Genomic DNA, 6,929 nt, shown 5'->3' on the forward strand with positions numbered 1-6,929 from the left:
AAAACAACCACACAACTACTCTACTCCTAATATCCACTCTCTTGAGATATTAGCGTTCACTATGAAAAAGGTTTTCAAAGGTTCACCTTAAAACCTTCACAATTGTGTCTTTGATTGAGCTTACACAATTGTAAAAACCCCACACTCTGAGATTTTCTGGATCACCTCAGACAAAACCAAATAGAGATTTTTCTGGCACAACTTCAAAAACCAAAAAGAAATATACAAAATGTAAATGTACTTATCTAAAAATTCTCCTTTATAGAAGCTCGGTAGAACTGATCCGATGTAGACGAAGACGTTCAATGTCCAGTCTTATAGATGAAAAGGTTTTAGTTCTAAATGATTTTTAATTAAATCAACCTAGACTAGCTTGATTTGATTTTGATCTCAAGAAAGGGAAAAACTCAAATCCCTTTTCAAAGTAAGATTGGAATAAAGATCTCAAAATCAAATAACAAAAGCTAATTAAAGAGAATATTAAATGAGCACAATATAACTTAAAAATATCACAAACTTATCTCTCAAAGTGGTGTCTTGATTTTGCTTTTAATAAATGAATAAACTCTGAAATTCGTGCTCTATTTATAGGTGAAAATACTGTTCACTCGACTGGTCTAAGGGTCGGTTCGACTAGTCTAAGGACTAACAAAATTTTAAATTTTTTGACATGATAAGATAAGGCCGTTACTCGACTGGTAGAGTTAGACCAAAAAATGTTGCTGGACTTTGAGTCGAGCCTGCATGACCAGTCGAGCACTGTTCACTTGACTGGTTGAGCAGTCTCCAGGATTGGTCGAGAGTCCAACAGAAAATTTTAAAAATTCACAACAAACCTTAGACTGATCGAAAAAACTCTTAGACTGGTCGAGCCAGTACTTGGACTAGTCGAACAAGGTTTACGACTAGTCGAGAAAAAGACCTATAAACATATGAAATGACTCACAAAGAATATGGAACGAATATGACACTATCTAGGGTCATCCAAACTTGTTTGTGAGTGGAACAAATGAAATATCATTTGCTTCCAAATCTTAATATCTTGTGATATTTGAAGCTTGAGTTTGATCTCTTGAACTTGATCATGAGTTACGCTTGAGTTCTTGAGTATTTAGCGTACAGTAGTTGAACTTCAAACTTGAACTTGAGTTCTTGAATATGATATATATTAAAAACATCCACTTCAACACGCTTCACTTCAACTTGAAGATGTAGGCTAGTTCGATGCAGACAACTTTGAAATGTACGAACCTGATTACTTTAACTTAAAGCATGATGCAAATACAAAATGGTTTGACACAGCAAAATTTGACAATACTACGGGTGCTAGATTTTCACAATAGTATTTAAAGTTACAAGGTACATTTGGTTGCTAAAAGGTTTTCTCAAAATTATGGATAAGGATACAATAAAACATATATTCTCGTTGATTAAAATCACAAGAGTACGAAGAGTTGTACACGAGTCAAGTTAGCTCGGCCACCTTGCTCGACTCACCTTAACTCAAAATTGGATTCAGACTGAGTTGAACTGGTTTTTGGAGCTCAAAAAAAATTTCGAGCCGAGTTCGAGCTTGCTCGAGCTCGACTCAACATGGATCGAACCTCAACTCTAATCAACTTGGATCGAATCAGCTCGGTGACTCGGTTATTTTGATATGGATGTTGCTCGTCGAGTGTTTGATAAAATGACTCAACAAAGTATTATTTCAGGTGTGTATATTCTCCATAGGATCAGTTGGTGGCAAGGGAGGAATGGATACGAAACAAATCGCTATAAAAAAACTTTACATTATAAGATTACCCTCATATCTTGATTTTGATGCTGCTCGCTGTGTGTTTGATGAATTACCTATAAAGTGTTGTTACTGTTTTGCATTATATGAGAAATTGACAATGCATTCTATGTGTTTGAGAAAATGTCGCCCAAGCTCGAACTCGGCTTGAACTGGCCCAAGCTGCTGACTGAACTGAGTCGAGTTGGCCAGACAGGCTCGAGGATCGAGCCGAGTTGAGTTCGAGCTGGGGTTAGCTACCGGTTGAGCCGAGCTGTGCCAAGCTTGACTCAGTTCGACTCGCGTACATCTCTAAGTGTATGTATTATAATAGCTTTGACAATTGCAAATAATTGGATGTTCTAGCAGATGGTCATGAAGAATACATTTTCAAACAATTATATTGATAAAGAAATCTACATGGAGCAACTTCAAAAATTTGAAGATCCTAAAAAGTAAATGTAATATATAAGTTTAAGAAGACACTTTATGATCTAAAACAAGTACTTACTGCTTGGTTGACAAATGTTAGAGAATATTCTCTTCAGGTAAATTTATTCTCTTTAGCTGATCTATGCATTTTGTGGAGTATTCTATAAAAGGAATGGTTATATATATTGTTTATGTAGATGATTTGATTATCTCAAGCAAGACTTCAAAGGAGATAGAAAAGTTAAAAATTCTATGTTTTAAGGGCGTGTTTGGCTAAGTGAATTGGACGAGATTACATGGGATGGAATTGCATAAATCCCATCATTTATGACTGGGCAGTGGTTTGTCGTGGGATAGTGGTATAGACCTCTATCCAAGGATAGTGGGTGAACTGTTTGGATTTCGGTAGGATATTGCTACCATCCCATGGGATATCTGAGTGGGCTTGTTTGGAAATCCCATGGGATGTAAATGGATTGGAGTGAGCATTATGGATTGCTACGGTCCCATGTGGCCAACACTTACACCATTGTGGCCAACACATACATCAAGGTGGGCCCCACAACACCCAAAGCGTGACTTACATCAAGCAGTCCAATGCTACCATCCCATAGACTGCTTGGAGTGAGCGTTATCCATACCTTCAATTCCGGGATGAAGATCGAAAGTTCGACTAGGATACCTCTTTCAATCTAACCCTTTGATGCGGCTTCAAGGTCTGTAATATGTAAAAGAACCCACATGAATTTACGAATACTTCGAAAAAAAGAGCATATGATGAGAAGAACAAGAGCAAGAAAGATGTGAAGAGCCGACACCCAAAACCTACCATCCACAATGGGTACCTGTTTCGAGAGATCGAATCCTCCTCCCTCTACCACAACGATTTGACCTCTTGGGGATAAATAACGCTAGATTTTTCACCAGTTCTGTCTCACATCCTGCCATTACAGTCAATTGGATGTGAAAATGCAATGCCCATGTCTAGTCCTTGGACGACGGTATTAGGAAGAGAAGGGGTTGGGTTTGAGGATGGAAGTAGAATTGATGGCGTATCTCAGTGGGATATCACAATCCCACCAACTTCATCCCATGTGCCACGTGCTCGCAAATCCCATGTAAGTATACTTACATCCAAACACACCCTCGTCCATCGAATTAAGGATTAGATAATACAATCCACCGTAAAACCCCTTAAACCAAATACCCAAACTGGACCTAAAGGTTTGACATAAAAATTTTCACAAGCCATTGATGCATTTGAGTATTAAAGTGATAAGAAATAAATAGAGTAATTTTGATTATTTAAAAAAAGAATTCTGACTTGAGCTTGCTTGAAAGTTTTATTTGCTAAGTTCAAAACTTATCGTAACGTTAGATCCAAAATCAATTATGAAACCACTTAAAGTGAATCACAAGCTAATGAAGGATGAAAGAAGTTATTCACTAGTGAGATAATTGGTAGCTTAATATATCTAACCATTACTTGGTCAAATTTAGTATATTTAATAAATGCAAATGTCGAATAAGCCACACGTGAATGTAGTAAAGTATAATTGAAATATGTAAAGACAATTGTCAATAAAGGTGTATTTTATGATTATGGTGTATCGATAAAGCTTAGATGCTATTGTGATGCAAATTGGGCCGATAAACTATCTACACTCCATTTAACACCAAATTTCTATTTTAGTCTTAGTTCAAGAAGCATGCCATGTGGCAAGTAAGAAGCAAATCCTGTTGTGTTGTCTACTATAGAGGCCCAATATCAAGTTGTGATGCTAGCTACATATGAATGTGTATAGTTTACACAACTACTTAGAGACTGTGGATAAAAAAGTTGATTATTTCATTATTTCATAATTACATAATTACAAACAATGTTAGCTCAATTATGTTGTCATCAGATTCGACATTCTATGCCTGTATGGAGCTTGTGGAAGTCCATTACCACTTTATTTATAAGAAGATTATAAACAAAGAGATAAAGTTTGTTAACATCTTTACAAGTGACCAAGTAGAGTCCTAAGCATATATGACGCGGGGAAGGACGTGAGGTTGAGCACCGTCTTCCTCAAGAGGATAATTATTCCGAACCCACGGAACTTTTCTGGACTCCTTATAGAGACTTCTCAAATCCATGAGGAAAGAAAGCAAAAAAATAGAAATAAATTCTAATAAATTCGAAATTGATTGATGAATAATTGATAATCGTCTAATGTGTCTCCTTACACCATTAATAAAGAAAAAATAAACTAAAATTCGTAATTACTAAAAATAGCAAATTTCTAACTCTAATAAAAATCCAAATTATAATAAAACTCTTCTAATGGCTAATTTCTAAAAATAAAAATTCCAAATAAACTTTATCTAGAAGAGTCCTAGTATAATTAAAAGTTATTTCTAAAAGGGAAGAAAATCTAAAACTCTAAAAATAGAAAAAAATATTAAAAAATCGGAATTACTAAAAATAGTAAAATTTTCCTAAAAATTTATTTTTGAGTTGAAAGCGCGTTTTTTCTGATGAAACAGACAGATGCGACCCACAAATGTGGGTCGATTCACCTCGGATGGCCCGTTTCAGTAAAGATTGATAGGTTATGTGCCCTATAACGATACCCGGATCAAAAGTTATGGTCAATTTACGGTCTACATTCTTTTGGCCCAACCATGCTAGGAACGTATCTGTGACACGTTCTACATCAGACCCCTCCACTAGAAAAAAACTCATCTTCGAGTTACTCAAGAGACTTGACACATGAGTCTGAGATAACTTCTGACGCCGATGTTCATTAACAATTTTTTTGTACTTGGCATTAAGCTCTTGAGCTGACATAACACATGTACTTATGCTTTCCTTGACTTGACTAGTATCGATCAATTCCTTCACATCTGCCTTCAAGATCTTATATTCTTTCTGATAATGTGGGCAATTGGGCGGACTTGCCCCTAAGATGGGATCAATATGATTTTGTATATCTCGTATGGGAGGCAATTTATTAAGGAGTTCATCGAGCATAACTGCCTTGAACTCTTGCAATACTGGTTCCAAATCCTTTAGGATATTCACAGGCTCCATATATTTTTTCTTTTCAACTAATGAATATATATCTTTCGTTTTCTTAGATTGCTTAACAAAGGCCCCTTCAGTTATGAGATATTGTCTCTCTACTTTAGAAGTCTTGGGTTGGTTCTTCGTTCCTATAGAGCCCATATGTTTATCAACGATGAATCTTGTGGCCTGTGGTGATTCCATTTCGATAAGGTTGTTTCTAGCGGACAAATAATAAGATTTTTCTGCATAACCTTTTACTGATCGACTATCCTGATAATAATTTCGATTTTGTTGGAATAATATGTGATCGTAATTTCGGAAGAAGAATCGCATGCAGAATAATTGCTTCATCCGCAGCTACGTACGAATTGGCGCTTTCATCTGTCTCGTATGCTCGAGTTGAAGTTGTTCCCACAAAGTTGAAGCTCCGCCATTCAATTTGAAGGCCACAAGCTTAACCTTCTTTACTTCAGGGATTTTCATATATTCAAAGAATCGCTCTACTTTAGAAAGTCAATCAAGAAAATCCTTAATGTGAAGTTGGTCATTGAAGTTAGGAAGATCGGCCATCATCTTGAATTCTTAATCCATCCGATCACTGCCTTGTCCAGGATATTGTAGAATCATGTCATTGGATCCCACCTTCTCAGGAGTGATCCTGTGGTTCACTGTTGGCACCATCCTGCGATCAGAGTGATTACGAGTGACAGCAATTATTGGTGGCAGATCACCACCAGGAACACGGAGTTTCCCTAGGGCCTTCGCTATGTGATCCACCATGTGGTCGATGGAAGCCTACAGCCCTTGCATGGCTTGCCGATTCTCTCGTTGTGCTGCTTGAAAGCTGCCACCGTTAAAGATAAATTCCTTGGAACACCGTCCATGGGATTGATACCAAACTGACACAGGGAAGGATATGAGGTCGAGCACCATCTTCCTTGAGAGGTAATCATTCTGAATATACGGAACTTCTCTGGACTCCTCACAGAGACTTCTCGAATCCACGAGGAAAGAAAGCAAGAAAATATAAATAAATTTTAATAAATTCGAAATTGATTGATGAATAATTGATAATCGTCTAATGCGTCTCCTTACACTATTAATAAAGAAAAAATAAACTAAAATTTGTAATTGCAAAAAATAACAAAATTCTAACTCTAATAAAAATCCTAATTCTAATAAAACTCTTCTAATAGCTAATTTCTAAAAATAAAAATTTCAAATAAACTTTATCTAGAAGAGTCTTGGTATAATTAAAAGTTATTTCTAAAAGGGAAGAAAATCTAAAACTCTAAAAATAGAAAAAAATATTAAAAAAATCAAAATTACTAAAAATAGTAAAATTTTCCTAAAAATTCATTTTTGAGCTGAAAGCGTGCGTTTTCTAAGGAAACGGACAAATGTGACCCACTTACCTCGAATGACCCATTTCAGTAAAGATTGATAGGTTGTGTGGCCTGTAACGATACCCGAATCAAAAGTTATGGTCAATTTATGGTCCACCTTCTTTTGGCCCAACCATACTAGAAACGTATCTGTGACATGTTCTACATCAATATATAAGTTTGATTTATGTAAAATAAAAAAAAAGTATGGAAATGATAGATGCATATGAGACTTAAAAATAAGGTGGAGTGTTGATAATTATTAACAATTCCTAATTTAATT

This window comes from Magnolia sinica, chromosome 18 (genome assembly GCF_029962835.1).
Source record: "Magnolia sinica isolate HGM2019 chromosome 18, MsV1, whole genome shotgun sequence".
Taxonomy (NCBI): domain Eukaryota; kingdom Viridiplantae; phylum Streptophyta; class Magnoliopsida; order Magnoliales; family Magnoliaceae; genus Magnolia; species Magnolia sinica.